Here is a 21400-nt window from a genome sequence, read left to right on the forward strand (position 1 = left end):
TAACTTATAATTCTTTGAGTTTCTTAGGAATAATTTTTAACATCAATAAAATTGTAGGTCAACTCTTAAAAGTACTCTTTTAAAAAAATTACATACAAATTATATTTACCATAACTGGGAGAATGCTCACTTTCATTAAAACAGCAACTCACCTAACTAGATTCCTAGATTTATATGTAGTGTTCTAAAAAGCAATATTAATTTTAATAGTTTGTCGAAATTCCTACTTAACTTCACTGGAGATAAATTTACCGTTGAGATTTTATAGATCAAATCATATTTGATTGCAACAGTTAAAAAAAGAAGTTATTCTAAGTATCTGTTACTATCTCAGCTAAATAAAATATTTATGTAGGCTGATTTCTGCAGAGCACAGAGTTTTCACTGGTGGCTACTTCCTGTTACTTCAAGTTTGGTAATACACAAATTGAGACTACTCAGCGCAGACCCAAGTCCTATTCAGCGTGAAACTTTCATTCTATGGATTTAATTTCAGATTTAAAATTAAATTGCTCTGAGTTGTGACTAGTGGATATCTATACAATTAAGACTTAGAAAAAAACTGAGTACCTAAATTGATATATGGGGAATACCTCCACATGCTGTTCCAAACTCAAGGAGAAAGGACACTTTCACCACACCACAAAATCTAACCTCTTTATTACAAGAGTCTGAAAATTCTTCACTCAAAGTTCAGAAAAGATCAACCTGTATCTGAATTTAGGATGCCTGTTTTCAATCTCCTCCATCTTCCCATTGTGCAATAGTAAATTCAGTGCAGCAGCACTCACTACAGAGTCAGGCTTCCGGGATTAGGAGAAACATCTGCCTAGCTACTAACAAGTTATCATTTGTACTGTGTAAGTTATACTTGTGGAACCTTCCAAGTGAGGCTGATAGCTGAAAGGAAGGGATTTCACAATCTTCTTCCAGAAAACTCACTGGAGTTTTTAAACAAGCTTTGATATATAGATCTTCTTTGGATGCAAACTAATACTGTTAGCCACAGTTGAAACCGTTTCTAAGAAGTCACAGTAATAACTATGAAGGAAAACAGGCCTCTTCCCTCCAGTACCTTAGTCACAACCCTCTTTTACCTTTTACCCTTAGGCTTAGTCTACCTTAGAGAATAATTCCTACTGTCTTGTCTCCTCTAGGAGGGTTTAATAAGTAGGAGAGATTGTAAAGCCAACATCTCTGTTTAGACGGCAGTTGTTCATGTTTCCAGTGTTGTGCTTACTGTTTTAAAATGTTTTTGAAAAAGCATCTTACAAGAGGCTATTACACACACACACACACACACACACACACACACACACACACACACCCTCCAATCCTTATAATGAACAGTTTGCTTGTGGCATTTTCTATGCTCGATCACTAGCCTTATGTGAGGCAGATCATTTTATCCAGAGGTGGGTGAGGGACACCTTTGAGTCCAACTGCTCTTGTGCTTATGCCTTTGCCATTCCATCATCAAGAGATGAAATTTCACTGTCTTCTCTAAAATCTGAGCTGGCCTTGATGATAAGCTGGTAGCCAATAAAATGAGGCAGAAGTAGTATCATATGACTTCAGTGGAAGGATTGGAAAAGGTCACATGATGTGCATTGGGATCTCTTGGAATATTTCTGCCATGGACAATCCCTGTGGAATGCCCCGCTAAGAACCCAGCCCCCATCCTGGGAAAGGCCCAAGCCACTTCGGGAGGTGTTGATGAGGCTTTCAGTCAGTAGTCTCAATTGAGTTGATCCTACGCCAAAGATTCTCCCAGCCCAGATGCCAAGTAACTGAGAAAAGGAGCCTCTGGGTTATTTCAGGCCAAGATGATCCAGTCACCCTCAACCATTCAAGGTTTCCAATCTGAAATCCTAGACACTGTAGGACAGAGACAAAAACTCCCCTCTGACTAGAAGAATCTACGGGCATGTGAAAATGGTTGTTTTTACCTCTAAAATATCTGCTACTTAGCAATAGATACTTCAACAAAATGCATGTGTTCTTTTTCTTAGCTACAATCATACAAATGTATGACTTTATAACCTTCACTTTTTTCCACTCAGCTTTTATTAATCACCAATATGATGACTGCCATGTAAAGGAGCAGTTTAAATAATAGGGACACAATGCATATTTTACAGTCAGAAAGCCTGGCTCAGGCAACTGAGATAACTACTTACTTACTTGTTCCAAGTCTGTTTCTTTGTCCATCGCTGGTGATATCAACATTTGCCTATTGGGATTATTGGAACTGAGTGAGACAAGCTACATAACAGTAAGGGACGTGATGCCTGACATATCAGATTTCTAGAAAAATTTACTTTTCCTCTGTAGGCTTCATGTCTATCAAATTGCTTATTTTATTCTTCCTTTGGAAATAGAAAAGCTGTATTACTTCTAGTCATTCAGTAGAATTCCTAAAGATGTAGTATCTCTTTAAATGCTAAGGTCTTTCCCCCACATAAGCTGATAATTTGTCATCTTACTTATATACATGACCCTAGTTTTTGTTCCAGAGTTAACTAATATATAAAAACATTTATAAGGCTGGCAGGTATCTGGTAAATGCTGCAGACAGATTTAGCTATTATTGATATTTTCCACTTATTTCTATGAGGTGTATTTTGTTTGCTTGTGGTTCGTGTCTGATTTTATTAAGCAATTTCAAAGCTGGAGTTTTCAGACAAAACCGTGTCCATGGGTGACCTTACTCCATTCAGTTTGTTAATGTCCTGGCACTCAGATTCACTCCATTTAATATGAAACTAAGTAATCCTCCATTAGGCCTCAAACCCTGCCTGCTGAACTACTTGTCACTTGCAACCTCTGTGATGATACAGAGGTCTGGAAATGCAAACTGTGTTTTTTAATCTATTCTGTCATCTAGATTATTTATGAAAGTGTAGCCCAGGTCTACAACACAGCCCTCACTAGTACTATTTTTCACATTATAGTTTTCTTTGCATCTAAATTATTCAGGAAGAAGAATTCCTTATGTATTCTCATTATATGTGAAAGAATGAGCTTCTGTGATCTTTCATGGTTACATATCTCAGTACGGCACACCTAGAAAATCCTAGACAAAGGGATCTTTCTTATATTTAGCCAAATATATCCTGCTGCAGATACAAGTTGTTCCATGCAAGTATGCTTCCCAGAAGCATCTTCCTGGTGTTGCAGCAACTCCTTGAGGTCCATTAACTGCCTCCACAGCATCTTATCTTTGAGAACAGTAGGAAACAGGTCTTAAAACTGTAAATCATTTTCATGCATCCTCAAGTGGACAATAACAATTCTTTTTTTTTTCAGCTTTAATTGAGTTTATTGGTACATTTTAGGGATACAGTACAGTTACATTCATTGTTGGGATCTTGTACCTCTACATGACAGGTCTTGGTTCTCATTTTTTCCCCTTACCCCTGCCCTCCCTTCACCCCCTCCTTCCCTCCCCATCTACAAGCACATTATTTCCATCTTTTCATTATCTCACATTTTTTTCTTTTCCCTTATTACCCTTCCCCTACCCATCTCACCTTCCCTACACCTTTAGCTCCTTTCTTCCCATTTCTAAATGCCAGTAATCTTATTAGGATCTTATGTATTATTGCAGATTATTCACACCAGGGAAGACAATTACAATTCTTTAATGTATTCTACGATCAGTGTCTGTTAAAAGAAATCTATCAGATTAACCCATCCTAAAGATTTTTCTTGCCAAAGCTTGGATGGTGATTAATCAATATTTTTTTCTGAGATTTAAACATGAATTTTTTATGATGCTTCCCAATATACTTTCTAGATATAAAAATTAACATCATTCCATGTTTTCATAATTTTATTCTAAAAATAATACAATGTCACCTTCCCAACATTCCTATTTCATTCAAGTTCTTAAAGTGATAGCAAATGCATGAGTAGTGATTTCAATACTTTACTGAAGATAATTATCCAATTTAATCTTTAAATCCATCATCAAGTTAATTCTTTGCTCCTGCTTAATCTCCTAATTTCCTACTCCTTGTGGCCCATTCTAATACGCTGATCTCCTGAGCAAAGTATAAAGTGAATAAATGAATGAATGGCTATATGTAGGTACTTTTTCTCCTGAATTAGAACACAATTTCTTTCTTTCCTGCTTTTTTCTTTCTTGCTTTCTTTATTTCTTTGTCTATTTCCCTGTTTCCCTATCTCCCTTCCTTCCTCCCTTCCTTCCTTCTGATTAATTTGTTTTTTAAAAGGTGAATTTCTTTCAGGTCTCTTTTCTTTTAATTTATTCCTTAATTTAGCACCCTTTTTAAACTATGAAAATCTTTTTTCACTTCTTTTGTGCTATCCATTTTGACTTTATTTATTTAGTCACAAATATCAGTAAAAGCCTACTAGGTACTGTGCCCTTACAGTGGCTTTTCAGGATCACAATTTTCTGTCCTTTCTTCCTTGAAGTTCCTAGAAAGTTTTATGCTTTGAAAGCTGGACTAAAACTCATCCACTGTCCCTGAATTTCTTGAAATAACAAGATATTATAAAATAGTATGAATAATACAATGTGTTATCAGCAGAGAAAAAAATTTGAATTATGCTTGAAATATGGAAAGTAGATGGAATCAGAACTATAGATAAACAAAACTGAAAGAAGGCATCATCTGCAGTCATGTCTAAGAAGCTTGCTGTGAAAGTGAGCACTGCACAGAGGAGCGTGACACAAATTTCGGACTATTAGCAACAGGGACTGTGGAAATGCTTATCTGGGTGACTATTCAGAGAGTTGCATTGCTACCATTAGTCTCTCCTTTGCCTCCTACTTATGCTTTAGCAGGTAACAATAGCGGGTGACTGCAGGCTAAGGCAAGAACGGAAATGGGGCATAGTACTTGTATCCGAGATAGCTACTTATGCCCATTAAGAAATGAGATGAGATGCCAGGAACCGTCACGCCACTCCTATCTTTTGACTACAGTTATCAGTGGTGATGCACAGTAAGCACACCCAATATTCAAAGATCAGCAAAAAGGGATTTCCAAATAATAACATGAGCTAACAACCAAGATGAGGCAATCAACACGGACTATATCATATGTAAATATTTCTAGAAGAATTCTTGGAGGTACAACTGCTATGTCAAATGGCACTGTGTATTTCAGTAACTATTAGGATGATCAGCATATTCAGACTGATGTGTCTAAGTATTTATGTGGATTAAGGGGTCCCATGTCTAGAGATCTTTGTGTGTATGGGCTCATTATAGATCCCCAGGTAATTCTAATGTGCAATCAAGATGTATAGTCATTGTCTGAGACCACCTCCCATGCTACTTTCACTATAAAATACATGAAGATTTAGCTGGGTGTGGTTTCCACATAATTGCTTTAGCCAATTACCAAGTACTTAGTCAAGTGATTCATGAAGCCCAGTTTTTTTATTTATAAGTGTTTACATTGGTAGTAAGAAGTAGGAAGTGATTATTGGCAAGACTTCAGTTGCTACCTAATGTTTAATTACTCAGTATCCTCATAATTAAATTCATAATGGATGCAGCATGTACTGTTAAACACATGTCACCCATCTTGGCTTTTAATTTCTTTCATAGATGCTTTTATAAGCACCCTGCATGCAACCAAGACTGTAACTGACCAGGGCTTTGGTAAAGTCTATTTTGTCCAAAATTTATGTATAGATATGGGCAATGAAATGTCCTTGCAAATATCTTATATTTGTACTTATAGAAAGTGTTTCTTAGAAAAGTAAACATTTTAAATGTCTTAAAAATGAAATATACCAGTAACTAAAGTATGTTGGTGCTTTATTAATAAGTTTTAAAATGTACAAAAATGATGTGTGTTATCCTAAGAGTTAGTGAAGAAAATTTGATGAGATGTAAAAGGCCAAATAGGCACAAAGAATAGGAAGCTAACAAACAATTCTATGATATTAGTTTTTTGGGAAAAAACCTAGAAGCAATGGATTGTAACAGTAATCAATAGTGAAACTATAAGTAAAAGCTCCCGAATAAACTATATATACAAACACACACAACTATTGTCTGGAAAGCGTGTAGAAATGACAAAACAAAAAATCTGCAATTTCCAAGGATACAAAAACAATATTAAGCCAATTGTACAAAAACAAAAATAAGACTAGTCTCACAACTTTTTTTTAACAGTCAAGATTTAATTTTACTGTGAACCTAGGATACTCAGATTTGTCATTCATGTGTGAAGGCAGTAGATAGTTCTTATCTTAGTCACTTTCTCATCACTTGGACACAATACCCAACTCCCACAATTTAAAGGATGAGAGTACATTTTGGCTCATCTTTTTAGTCCATAATTGGCTTGCTCCAAGGCAGCAAGTCATGGTGTAAGAGTCCGACAGAGGACACTTACTCACCTCATGGTGACCAGGGAAATAGAAAGTGAAGGCAGGCCTGGGAGGGAGATAGGCCCTTCTAAGTCGCACCCTCAGTGATTCACCTCTTGTAAACAGGCCTCACATTCTCATACTAAGTCAGCTGTGGCATCCTCATAATCTAATCACCTTTCTCTGAGCACATGGGGTTTGGAGATATAAAGATATAAACCATAATGGTCCTAGATATACAAAAATTCAGCAAATATCTCATGCGTGGACTCCTGACCAAAAAATTATTTGGAGACAAATTCTAGCTAAAAAAGAGATTAATAAGGTTAATAATCCCAATCTTTAACCTCTAACACATGCACTGATCAAAAAGCTTAACAGTATATTATATTGTACAAGGGAATAAGCTAGTGCTCGTATAGGAATATAGTTTGGCGTGACTTCTTATAAAGATAAGTGAAAATATCTAAGAACATTTTCAGATTATGAGATTCAACATCAATCTACCATAAGCTTCTAAATTACTAAACACAGAATATAACAGAAAGAGAGAGAAAAAATGAATAAAAGATGCTTTAAAACCAAAAATAATATGTCCTTAAAATTTTTCTAAATGCTTTTGATAAATTGTTGCCAAATACTGCCAATAATACCTCCTCCTATAATATCTCCCAAAGGACACTGACTCTTTTCATTAAAATAGAGAGTACATTTCCCCTACTTTAAACCTGTGCTTATTCTGAAATTTATAGTTGGCTGGCTCCAAGGCAGGGTGGCATCGTAGAGAAACCTCTCAGAAGAGAAGCAGTTCATGATGGAAGGCAGGAAAGCAGCAAAGCAGCAAAGTAGAGAGGAAAGATGCAGGAACACCCTGCCTCTCCATTTTATCCCTTCAAGGATCCCCATCCTTTTGGAGTTACCACCCACCACCCGGGTGGTCTTTCCAATTATCCACAACCAAAGCTATGCTAAACCAATCGGTGGACTAATTTATTAATAACACACTCGTAATCTCAACATCACACACTTAATTCTAGTACCACACAACCTAGATCCAGCCACCTCTGGAAAAGCCCCACCTATCATCACATGAGGCTTGCGGGGGGACATCTAGACACAAACCATAACAAAAGACTTCAGAAGATGGGTAAGGAGTTCAAAAAGGTCTTGAGCAACATAGTGACCCTTAGCAAGAAGCTGGAGCTAGATCTGCAAGAGGACAACTTCATTGAATTCTTTGCTGTGCAGGATGAGAAGGTTACTGATGAGGATGAGGTGTAATTAGAGGTCTTGGGAAAAAATAGAGCCAAGAGGAAGAGGTAACTGAAGAACCAAAGAGATTCACAATGGAGGAAGTGGACAGGGAATTTTCTTTTCTTGAAGAGACACTGTTAATTTTTGAGGCAAAGGACTCCAGTGTAGAAAAATATACAAAGGTGCAGCAGCTGTTCAAATGCCACCCAGTGCTGCAGTCATCTATGTGAGAAAAAAAAGAGCTACTACTTAGGCGGATCATTTTTTTTCAAGAGCATAATTTGAGTCCATCAAAAACTTGAGTTGTCAACATAAGGTGTGAGTGAATTTCCATCCTGCCCTCCATCTCCTGTTGCTGATGATCCTTCAGCCTCACCATCTCCCCCCTACCCTCCCTTCTCCACAGTAGCACTCTGCTTGTAAGTTCACAACTTGCAATCCCTCATACACCAGTTGTACTGTCCTGTACCATCATTTGAAGATAACTGCAGAAGTAAAAACAGTTTAGTTACAGTATTAATGGTGTTTTGTTTTTAATGTTTGACATGGTATATTTGTGTCAAAGTTGTATAAGACTCACTTCGTTGGACTTACAAATAAATGTGACTTACGAACATTCTCTTGAGCCAGAACTCATCCATAAACAGGGACTTAATGTACTACATCACTGAAAGTCTAAAAGGGCCAACCAATAATAGACTGGAACCTTTGAAACAATGAGCTAAAATAAATCTTTTCTTTTTATAAGTTGATTATCTCAGATATGTGTTATAGAGACAGAAATTTGACAAACATACTCAGTTTTGCACTTTTTGCTTGCCAAAACAATATGAGAAGCAGTAGCTAGCTATTGTTTGTAAATGTTATCTTTTGGGGTAGTATGTTCTGTTATCAATATTTCTTTAAGTGCTTTTACTCAGACATAAGCAGAAATTTTTTTCCGCTCCAATAGTAAAGACAAGATCCTGCAAAGTTCCAGAAAGAAAAGTTATGCATAAAAAAATGAGAATCAGAATGATATTGAATTTTTCATTAAGGACATTAGATAACATAAGAAAAATTAAGCAGTGATTTAATACTACTAGGAAAATAATATCTTGGATCTTTAACCTTATACCTAGCCAAAATATGAATCAGCTGTCAGTGTAAAATAGGTATATATTTTTACACTTGAAAGTAATCAGAAAATTTATCATAAACAACAGATTGTTTAGAAAATATGAGTGTCCTCAAATCAGTTGAAAAGATAATTAGAAGAAATATGAAATCCAAGAAACTATGATGCTGACTCAAGAATGCAATGAGGGACTGAGGGGAGGGCTGGGTAATTGGGAAAAATAAGAACCTGATAATTCTTGTATAGGTACAGGATCCCAATGATGAATGTAACTGTATTGTATACCTAATATGTACCAATAAGCTTAATAAAGATTAAAAAAAGAAATCAATGAAAAACAATCTCAAATTGACAGACATCAGCAATCCTGTAAAACAATAGCTAAAGCTCACAACAGAGTCACAGGCTCCAAGAAGAATATCTTCAAAGGGAAAGTAAATTATTTTTTAAAATACCTGTAAAAAGATACCCAAGATACTTACAAATAAAACATTAAAAACAACAACAACAACAACAACAAGTCAAGAATGGTGGCATATTCTGTTATTCCAGCACTGAGGAGGCTGAGGCAGGAGGATCACCGGAGTTTGATTCCAGCCTGGGCTACACTGAATGCAAGGCCAGTATGAACTACATAGTGAGACCCTGTCTTGAAACAAAACAAAATAAAACAACAGCAAACAAAAAACCCAAATCATTAAATAAATCATACCTCCTGACCAAGGCAGCTTCGTACCAAGAATGCAAGTATACTACAACATATATATCAATAAATATGATGTACCATATAAGCAGAATCAAGAATAAAATACACAATCATACCATTAAATATTGAAAAAGCCTTTGACAAAATCCAACACCCCTTCATGATTCAAACCCAGATGAAGAAAAATACCTCAAACTGATAAAAGCCATATACGACAAACTTCAGCCAACACCATACTAAATGGGGAAAATCTGAAAGCATTTCCTCTTGAATCAGGAACCTCCAGAATGGTATTCACTCTCACCAGTCTTGTTAAATATAGTTCTTAAAACTTTAGCCAGAGCAATCAGGCAAGAGAAAGAAATAAAAGAGATATGAATAGCAAAGGAAGAAGTTAAATTATCTCTATTTGCAGATAATTCGATCCTTTAAATAGAAGATCTAAAAAATTCCACCAGAAGACTTTTAGAACTGATAAACAAATTGAGCAAAGTGGCAAGATTCAACATCCATATGCAAAAATCATAGTGTTCTTGTACATCAATAATGAACCCAAAGAGAAAGAAATTAGTAAAATAATGCAATTCATAATAACTTCAAAAAATTAAATACTTAAGAATTAACCTAACCAAGGAAATGAAAGATCTTTATAGCAAAAACTATTGAATTCTGATGAAACAAATTAAAGAAGATATTAGAAAATAAAAAGACATTCATTGTTTCTGGATAGATAGAATTAATATAACTAAACTGGCCATATTATCAAAAGCAATATATAGATTTCCTGCAATCCTTATTTTAAAAACATCAACAACATTCGTTACAGATTCCTTAAAATTTATATGAAACCAAAAGAGACCCAGAAGAGCCAAAGCAATCTTGAGAAAAAAAAAAAAAAGGCAAAGTGAGAGGCATTATAATTCCAAATTTCAAGTTATACTACAAAGATATAGTAACAAAATCAACATGGTCCTGGCACAAAAATAGATATTCAGACAGTACAATAGAATAGAAGACATAGAGACAACCCCAGAGCCCCGTTATCTCCTTTTTTTGTACCGGGGGATCGAACTCAGGTCCCTGCACTTGCAAGGTAGGCGGCAGAACCACTGAGCTAAATCCCTGGCCCCCCATTTACCTTTAGACATCTGACTTTTGACAAAGAAGCCAGAAACACACTAGAGAAAGAATAGCCTCTTTAATAAATGGTACTGGGAAAACTAGTTACCCATATGTACAAGAATAGAACTAGACTCATCTCCTGCCTTCTAGTAAAAATCAGATAAAAATGAGTCAACAACCTGAATGTATATAAAAAAGAAACTTTGAAACTACTAGAAGGTAACATAAGGGAAATACTTGAAGCCACAAGCATAGGAAAGGACTTCCTGAACAGAACTCCAGTAGCACAAGAGGTTAAGTCCAAGAAGCAGCAAATGGAACTATATCAAATTAAAAACACTCTGCACATGAAAGGAAATAATCAACTGATTGTAAAGACAACCTACTAAATGGGGAAAATTTTTTGTGCTAGCTACTTTTCTAACTGAGAACTAATAAGTAACATATGCAGAGAACTAAAAAAAAAAAAAATCACCTGCCCCAAACCAATAACCCATTCAAAAAATGGACAAATGAACTGAATAGACACTTCTCAAAAGAAGTACAAATGGCCAACAAGCAGATGCCAAGATATTCATTATCTTTAGCTACAAGGGGATTGCAAAGCAGAAAACTCTGAGATTCTTACTCCAGTAAGAATGAATATCAAGAACACAAATGCAGTAAACAGTAAATGCTGGTGAGAATGTGGGGTAAAAAGAATGCTCTCACATTGCTGGTGGGAATGTAAACTAGTACAACCACTCCTGAAGTCAGTATGCAGAGTCCTGAAAAAATTACAAATTGAAATTTCATTTGACCCAGCTATACCTCTTTTGGCACATTCCTGAATGAGTGAAAGACACTATACTACAGTGATACATGCATGCCTCCTTTTACAATAGCACAATTCCCAATAGCTCTGGAAACAATCTAGATGCCCAAAACAGACAAATAAATGAATAAGATATAGAATATATATAATGGAATTTTATTTAGCTATAGAATGTAAGGAAATGGATATCTTGAAATCATGTTAAGTGAAATAATTCAGACACAAAAAATAAATATTGCATGGTTCCTCTTATATGATAAATCTAATTATAAATACAGAATAAAATAAAGGTAGACTTCATGGGGAAAGGGAGATGATAGTGGGGAGAGGGGAAAGGGAATAAAAATGATCAAAATATGTTTTGTATATGTACCAGTTACCCAAAATGAGTGTGAATACAATGTACTGCAAACATACACCAATAAAAAATAAGATAACGCGACATAAGGAAATCCTCAGTGGAAGGAAACGAGCAAGTGTATAAAACAATAGCTAAATCTCATAACAAGGTACCACCAGTTTTAAGAATATCTTAAAGAGAAAGGTAAATTATTTATAAGAAATACATGATTAAATATCAATATTAACTTTGTAAAAATATAATATCATGTTCTTATATGAGAGAGAAAAGGGAGAAAGATATTTTGTATGTATTTTTCTCCTTCTTTCTCCTATTTATTTTCTTTAAGATGATAGATATTTTGTGCCATAAGAATACATGTCATATTTTCCAGGAGAAATTTTTATTCTTTATTCTGAACTCTCCCATATGATCTGGAATTTTGTTACTGCCTGCATATGTTACTTATAAAAATATTTTTATGTATTACTAAAATATTTGTAAATATTTTTGTAAAAATTTTTATTATGGGAAAAAATAAACCACTTTTTAATTACAGAAAGTGTATTCATGGACGTAAAGGTTGTCTTTAACTTAGAAGATTATTAATGTATTTTTCTTTTGTAGTCTTTTAAATTTTCTATATTGAAATCTGAAAACAGTGATAAATGTTTTTAAAATTATCTCTCTCAAAAATATTCAGAAAAAGTTAATCAGGCAGATCCAGTCAGGAAAATTGAAACATTTCATAATGGCCCATATCTTCCACACTCAACTTCACAAAGCTCCTATTATACCTTTGAGAATAAAGAGCCGACAGATCTATTTTTATAATAATTTTCATTTAGGTTTTCGGGTCTTGTCTTCTATATCTGTGGTATACTGAGAGCTTCTTGACATAGGCATATATAGTGAGCAAGAAGCTTCTACTCTATTTAAAATTTAAATGCAAAAAAACTAAAGTCAATACACTTTCATTCTCTCTGTAATTAATATCAAAGAGTTTTTGTCATGATGTGACTTTCTTGCATCTTACTTTTTGATTTTTGTAAAGAAAGGTGTGCATTGGTATTTAGGGCTCTGAATCTTACTAGAGGTGAGAGTAAACAGAAGTACTGAAAGAAAAAGCAGCTAATTGGTGTATAATTCAGCACCACCCCTCTGGGCAGGGAGGGTGTCTAAATCCTATAAGAATAAAAGTAGTCTTTAGTTGAGGAGCAGGAAATAAAGTGGTAGATATAAAATAGCAAATTTTTTAAACCAAAGAGAAAATTCAAAGGTGAACATGGAGCAGAATAGGAAATAATGTTGAATATTTTAGTTAATTCTGTCCAATTGGTTTTGGCAAACAATTGAGATTGGACCCAAAACATCTGGTAAGGTGTGCTTGAATTAACATGGATCAAAATCCAGGGGAGAAATATTTTTCATAAGATAGAAACAAGGTTGACTCAATCTTTCCACACATCCTTTCCAAGAAACAAACTGTAATAAAAGTTGTTTGTTCTTGCAGAGTTAAAGGTCAATAGGACAGATTATTCCTTGGTCATCCTGAAATAAAATGATTCCTGTATTGTAAAAGTTGAATTTTTAAGCTGGAACTATGAGCATGGGAATAAGCAGCACTAAATACAGGCTCAGACTCTGACTTTGATCCTGGAAAACTGACAAAAGGATGGCAAAAAAAAGAAAGGAAGTGAATGTCAATGTGGGAGAATGACCTTTTGTCAAAGTCTCAGCACCTGTAGCTATGGGCGGAGACAACTGCACAAAGGTGAAAAAAGAGGAGCTAGAAAGATCTAGAAAGGAAATGGAAAAATTAAAAAGAACATGGAAGACAGAAGGAAAAGGTAAAAAAGGAAGGACTGAAAGAAGAAAGGAAGGGAAGAAAAAAGAAAGAAATGAGAGGAAAGAAATAACCATACCTGATTTTTAGAGTAGTTTAGGAACAGGCCCCTGATAAAGGAAAGTGCTGCTCCCTTCTTCTTGTCTTTCTACAAGCACATCTCTCTTAACCAGGCTGGAGGCATCCAGCGGCGCTCCATCCTCTAGGAGCCTAGAGAACAGAGCCCACACCCCTACTTCTACGTCACCCTCAGTGAAGTTTAAGTCATGATACAGTAAGATGCCACGTAGGTCCCCAGGACTTTCATGGGCCTATTCCTGCATCATCCCCACACCTCTGACATTTACTTCCAGCTCTGAGGGGCACCCAAGGATTATTCCCTTCTAGTATGAGGTGGTAGCTGGTGGTTCTTATATGTGTACCTGAGTTCTTTCAATGCTGTACGATGCTGTCAAGGAAGAGAGGGAGAGAAAGGAGCCAGACATCAGGGGCAGCATCTCCCATTACATTTAGCACAGAACCCCAAGGATTCAAAGCTCTAAATTAAAATCTGACCTTCTAAGTGTTTAAAGAATATTTGCACTATTGTGTAACTATACTGTATACCTAAAATGTACCAATAAACTCAATGAGAGAGATAAAACGAAAAGAATATTCATCAAAGTAAGGGAATAGAACACTTTTACTTAACATGTTACTAACTTGATTTAAAATTATTGGCTATTTATATATATGATACGTTGTTCTTCAGCAGCACTCTTGCCCTGGGCCTGGAAAGCCTAAATGTGGGATGCAAAATAAAGGTAGGACAGATACACAGACAGATGATTTTATTTTCATAAACAGGGAAAAATTTTGGAGGGAAGCAAATATTAGAAATTCTTTATAATGTGTACATTTAAGTCGATTTATAATTACCTTAAAATAAATGTGATTATTTCACATTTCAGGAAAAGTCACTTCTACATACATACAGTTACACGGTTCAGGAAGTTACTATGTACAGCAGACTAATTTCCAAAAGGGGCCATAATAATTGTCACCCTATGCCTTCTTCAAGAAAGTTACCATTCCCTTATCAAGAAGTAAAGTCTATGTGCCCTTCCTTGAACCTGGGTGAGCTTTTCTGATTTTTGCAACTCATAGTTTACAGTGCGCATCATGGAACTTTCAAAGACAAGTCATAGGAGGTAATGCCACTTCCTCCTACCTCTATGTTTGGATAGTTGCTTTTGGGATCTAGTCACTGTGCTGTGAAAAAGCTAAGAACACACATTGGGAAGGTCAAGCATAAGTACCCTGGCCACATCTTACCTGTCATTCCAGCCAACAGCCAGAAGGATCCACCAGACAGATGACTGAGTGAGCTGTAAAATGTCCCGGGAGACCCATCTACACAGCTGGGTCAAAGGTGAACAGAGCTAAGCAGTCTCCTGCAATCACTCACAAATCACTGAATCATGAGTTAAACAATTGATCGTTGTCTTAAATTGCTGATTTGGGGATGCCACTGAACTCTTATAACACATAAACGGACCCCTAAGAATGAAATAATTTTATTTTAAAATGTGTCAGTGTAACATAAACCTCACTTCTTAAAACTGACTTTAAAAATAGATGACTTGAGCAAAACTTGTGTTATAATTCTTTCTACATATACAACAGACATAACTGTAATAATTTTAATGTTTGAATTTAGTTAAGGTTAATCAAGGACCACTTTGTGACCAGTAAGATAGCTGCTACCAAAATATAGAATACAATAAGTGTTGTTAAGGATGTGAAGAAATTGGAGCTTGTGCACATTGCTGGTAAAAAGATAAAATAGTACAGGTGCAGTGGAAAATAGTATGGTAGTTGCTTAAAAGTTCAAAAACAGAGGTACCATATGATCCAAGAATTCCAATTCTGAGTATGTACCCAAAAGAATTCAAAGCTGAGTGTTAAATAGATACTGGTACTCCCATGGCAACATTATTTACAATAATCAAAGACAGAAGCTGCCCAAGTATCCATAGATGAATGAATGTATAAGCAAAATGCTGTATATACACACAGTTAAATATTATTCAGTCAAAGATGAAGGAAATCCTAACACCTGCTACAACGAGGATGAACTGTAAAGACATTATGTTACGTGAAACAAGCCAATCAGAAAGAACACATAGTGTGTGACTTCACTTATATTAAGTACCTAGAGCAGTTGATTTATTATAACACAAAGTAAAATGGTGGCTACTTGATGTTAGAGGAATAAGGGAATAGGGGGTAGTTTAATAGACACAGAGTATCAGTTTTACAAAATAAAAGGATTTCAGGAGATGGACTGGTGGCATAATAGTACCAAACTATATGCTGGTAAATTTTAAATTATGTGTATTTTACCACAATTAAAGTCTTTTTGATTAGTCATTTTTTTTAGTATTCATGATTCCAGGGCTCCTATTCTTATTCAATCTCCTATTACACAGACATACACAAAGTTTATTATGAAATAAAATCACCAAAATTTTCTCCTAACTTTAGATAAGCAAAATGTCTCATGAAATTTAATAACATTTAGGACAATTAACAGTTTAGAAATCTAACATCTGTTCATTGGTTTTTCCATAGTAATGATAAAGCAATTCATAACCAATATGTAAAACTGTTTTTAAAGCTGATGATCAAGGCACCTGTCAGTGTTTATTTGTATCAAAGTTTAATTCAAGTGGTCAGTTGTATCTATTAAAATTATGAATTTCAAGGGTGAAATACATAAACTGTTTGGTTCGCATACAGTTATGCTCCTAGACATGAGTAGGATCACAACTGACACATTTACACATATGACAAAAGACTACGATTTATAAAAATGCAAAACTTGCTTTTATCATCCTGTGCAGCAAATAATTTAGCTTTCTCATTTTCAAGTGAGAAAACTAAAAATGTTCTGCAATTATTTTAGGTTATTAATTTCAAATAAGAAAATAGTTTATTATTATGTCTATAGTTATATAATTTCTATATTATCATTTGATAAGCCATGCACACATAATTATACAATTTCTATATTGTAATTTGATAAGCCATACACACACTGGATGAACTATTTTTAATGCTCAAAACAGTTAAAGTTTGCAGAAAAAAACAAACTATAATTTTTTAAAGTAAGAAATGTTATTTATTAAAAAGAAATAAAATTCACATAAAAATTATAATGAACTGGTTAAAACTTAGAATTTCCAAGTGCTTTCCTTTTTTTTTCTTTTTTCTTTTTTATTAATTTTATTGGTACATTTAATGTATATAATATAATGACATTCATTGTTGGAAGTTTGCACCTTTGCATAATCAAACTTGGTTCTTATTTTTTTTCCTCATTCTCCGGCCCTCCCTTCAACCCCCTCCCTCCCTCCCTATCTACAAAGACTTTGTTTCCACTATTTTTCATTTTCTCCTATCAGTTCCATTCCCTTCTTTCCTTTCCCCTACCCCTCCTGTTTCTCCTTCCTCTTTGTCCTTTTTCTTCCTATTGCACATTATCTATTTTCATTTATTTTCATTGGAAGGAATGGCTACTTACACCAAATTCACTGGATGATGCCAGCATTTCATGAGAGTATTTTGACTTAAATAATTTGTTGTGACTTTTACTGACTATCTCAATATTTGAGTGTTACTCAAATAAAAGGAAATAAAATAATTTCTACTCAACATCTCCCGATTTAAGACTACCTTTCCAGTAGGAATGATTTCAGAGTTATGAAGCTATTTTCCATGATAATATGTTTGTTATTTATAACAAATACCATAATCTCAGAGCAGTGTTATGGCTAAATGTATGCAACCTTTGCAAGTGGATTCAATTTTAAAATAAAAGAAATTGTTTTCTTTTAGTCCCTGAACATTTTGATGAAGACATGAGACCTGGGAATTCCTAAAATCCTCTTTTATCTCCCTTCCCATATGTCACCATCATATGCAATAATTATTCTCAGACCTTTCTCTTTCAAGTCCGAAAGAATGGCCTCTTCTTTCAGCTTGCATGCTTTTTACTGTTATTTTCAATCTACCTTCCCCTCCTAACCCCTTATTACATAAATTGACATTATATACAAATATAAAATTAACTCTACAGTATCACTAAATCATTCTCCCTCATTGTCCTGCCCCTCCAGCCTATTTCTCTGTTCTGTTCTTTGTTTCCAAAGCCACAAGAAATGGAAAGACACTTTTTCATGGGAAAATAAATAATTAAGCAAAGTTGAAATTCTCTCTTTCAGACAACGGGTAGAAATGAGAAAGTAGCTAAAAATCTTTTTATACAGCAGTAATATTTTAATCTATTGCATTCCAATGACTAAAATCTTTTCTTCCTTTTCAATTAAAGTCTAAAGTTGTTCACAAAAATTCTCTAAGCTTAAATCCTGAAGACATAATCCTAGTCAGACTATAATTTTTAATTAACACCAGCAGCAAGAGTTGAATAAATTGAAGACTCTTTTCATTGCTTTTTGAATACCTCAGAGAGATAGAAAACTAGAAGAGAGAGTTAATGCAACTGGTTTGGCACTACACATTTTTTGGTGTAGAGCGTCGGAGTGGTTTGAGTTGAAAATTTGACCCCAAGCACCATGAAATTCCCGCCCATGATGTGAGTCCCAGGAAACATCTGGGGTCTTGTGCAATGAGTCTCTAAATCTTCATTTCCCCATGAGGTACACATACAGGTTGCACATTATGATTTAATCAGCTGTCTTTAGAAAAACAGGCACTTGGAATACTAACAGAATCGAACTCATCCTGGTGGCATGAAAGGCACAGCAAGACCACACTCCATAGGACAGCGCTCGGTCAACAGTTCTTTATATCTTTTTAAAGTTCCTCTCTGTGCAAAGTAAACGTCTTCCCTTGGTCAAAAGTACACAGGATGAGCTATCTAAATGAAAGCACAGTCCTCTTGTCTCTCATGAATCACAAGTGACTTGGTTCAACATTAGGTCACTGAGGAACGCAGACTGTAACAGAAACACATAGAAGCTCTAAAAGGGGAGAGGAGAGACACTATTCTGGAAAATCGTTACCAGAGTAACATAAACCTTGTGTGTTTTCGCAAGGAAATGAATCACTTGTTTCTGTTGGCTAAAACTCTGTTTTCTTTAATTTCATATTTTAGCATGTCTAATATATGCTGAAGGAGCCCAGGGTTTCTAGTCTTCAAAAGGAGATAACTTGCTAATTAAAAGCTCAACAGAGGGTTTTGCATAGTAATTAAGCAGAACAGGATAAAAGGAACACTCAAAGGAGCAGGAGCACACAGCGAATGTGAGGGTGAGAGCACTCAAAGCACAATCAGTTCTCTGAGAAAGACAGCCAGCCTGGGAGGGGTGCTCTGCAGATTGCTATCATTCAGAAGAGAACAATTGAATGTCACATTCACTGAGTCCAGTGTGCTAAAGAGCATAAAATCTACTGAGGCAAAGTTAGGATATTTTCGCCTGAAATTATCAGATTATTTTAAGTTTCTCTTTCTTTTTGATGGTCTTGCATTAGCCACACTGGAGTAGGAGGGGCAAATGCAAATGTCCACAGAGCTCCACCTGGAAACAGGAAGACGAAAACAGGAAGCTGGCTGGCTTTGAGGCTACTGGGTGTGATGGGGATTATGGCGTTAAACTGAAAAGTTGAAAACACTGTGCTGTCCAAATGACACATGTCTGTGAGCCTTATCCACCCTATGGGATTCTAGATGGGGACCTCTTTTCTAGGGTGCCAAAAAACACATTGTTCTTCACTCACTTTTCTTTGAAAGCTGGCTTTCTTTTAAATATATTCAGTTATAAAAATTTTAATGTCCATTCAAACATCATCATCATCATTATTATTATTATTATTATTATTATTACTGATACAGCTGTAGATATATTAAACATCCTAGCTCTTGCTTTTAGGATCCAACTGGGATGGCACCTCTTCAGGTTTCTTCTTTGCCATTGCAAAAAACACACAGCTATGTGGTGCAGAGGCTGTAATTTTCTCCCTTCTTTCTTGATACCTTTTTAAGTATACAGTCAGTACTGTCTACCTCCAATTCTCTTTCCCTTGCAACCTCAGAAACTCATCTTATTTTACTGGAACTGTTAACCTGCTAAGCACTACATCTAATAGATTCAGTCCTGCTTCCCTCTGGTCTCCTCACTGTGCTGATCATTTACAGGGCTGCTCTTTGTTCCTAACACTTTCTTCATCAGTTGTCTTCCCCAACTAAACTGTTTGTTTTCTTCTTTATCTTTCAGTCCTCTAATGACTTCCTTATTTAAATTCTCCAATTCTGATCTCTCTCCATGATTATAGTCCAAACATACTACATCCACCAGTGTTTTATTCTGGCACATTATGTTAAAAAATCTAACTCAGACTCTCTCTTCTTCCTCTAAACTAGCATCTATTCTTGGATACATCACTTCTGCAACCCCAGAAAGATCACTACCATTCTGTAGGCAAGACAATTTCAGACCCAAGAGCTCTGATTTCTTCCTTCCTTCCTTCCTTCCTTCCTTCCTTCCTTCCTTCCTTCCTTCCTTCCTTCCTTCCTTCCTTCCCTCCTTCCATACAATTGCTCACTAATTGGATTGGATTTTTTTTAAAATTCTTCTATATCTATGCCTTCTTTCTCATGTGAGAGCTATACCTTTGTCCACGACCTTGGTTACCACTACACTTCACACCTTATTTATTGTAGCATTTGACTAATTGGCCTCTGCATGCAAACTTTCCCTGCTGTAGTCCATTGTAAAGTTGACCGTCCAGGGCTACTCCCTGCTCAAAACTTCCAGCAACACAGTGTGCCTCTCAGAAGTTTGGACATGGAAGTCTAGTGTTCAAGTTCTCTATCGTAATGCCTCCTCTTATATCCTTGCTTTATTTTTTCATTTCTCACCTAAAGTCCTTCTCGGTGAAGTCTCACTCTTTGTTCACTCCTTCCCAACACTCAGATATGCACCTCTTCTTAGACAGTTGTCCCTTCCCACAGCGTTCCTACCACTTACCTCGGCTCAACACGCTAACCACCTTCTCCCTGAAGCCTTTCCTGATCGTATCGGTTCTTTTTGTCATATTTCAGCTCATATTTATTAAAATTTAGGGCCGGGGATTTAGCTCAGCCTGCCTTGAAAGCACAAGGACCCGAGTTCAATCCCCAGTACCAAAAAAAAAAATTTACATGAGCTTGTACCCGGTGTTCTTCACTTATGGTGGTCATATAGTTGTAGCCCCAGATAATTACGAGGCTAAGGAAGGAGGAAGGATTACTTGAGCCCAGGAGATTGAAGCCAACCTGGGAAGTTCTATCTAAAGAAGAAAAAATAAAAAAGGATTCTTAGCCTTATAAAGACAGGAAATTTTATTAGTATAATCTGTAGTCAACAGGGATATAACTTGAGTAGGTTTTTTATAATTATTTCTTGAATAAAGATGGTAATTATCTTAATAATGTCATCTATAGCTACTAAGTTCTACACTGAATTGAATATTTTTAATACATTTTAATGAGTGTGTTTTCAAGATTTTCATAACTTCTTTTACAGACATCATTTGTTCATCTTTCATGCATGTCTGAAAGATTTAAGAACATTAATTAAATGTCTAATCAATTTGCATCATAATTAACTTCATCCAAATGCTTATTTAGTATCCATGTTTTTTCTTTTCTCCTTAGAAACATTTCTTCCTTCTCAGGAATATTTTTCTCTTATATCTGTATTTATATTATGCATACTTTATTAATTCTTATTTTTATCATTTCCTTTTAAAACCATTATTTAAGTTGTGGAGTTCATACTTTTTTTTTTTTTTTTTTTTTT

Source organism: Fukomys damarensis, unplaced genomic scaffold (assembly GCF_012274545.1).
Source record: "Fukomys damarensis isolate Sample0158 unplaced genomic scaffold, DMR_v1.0_HiC HiC_scaffold_26, whole genome shotgun sequence".
NCBI classification, from domain to species: Eukaryota; Metazoa; Chordata; class Mammalia; order Rodentia; family Bathyergidae; genus Fukomys; species Fukomys damarensis.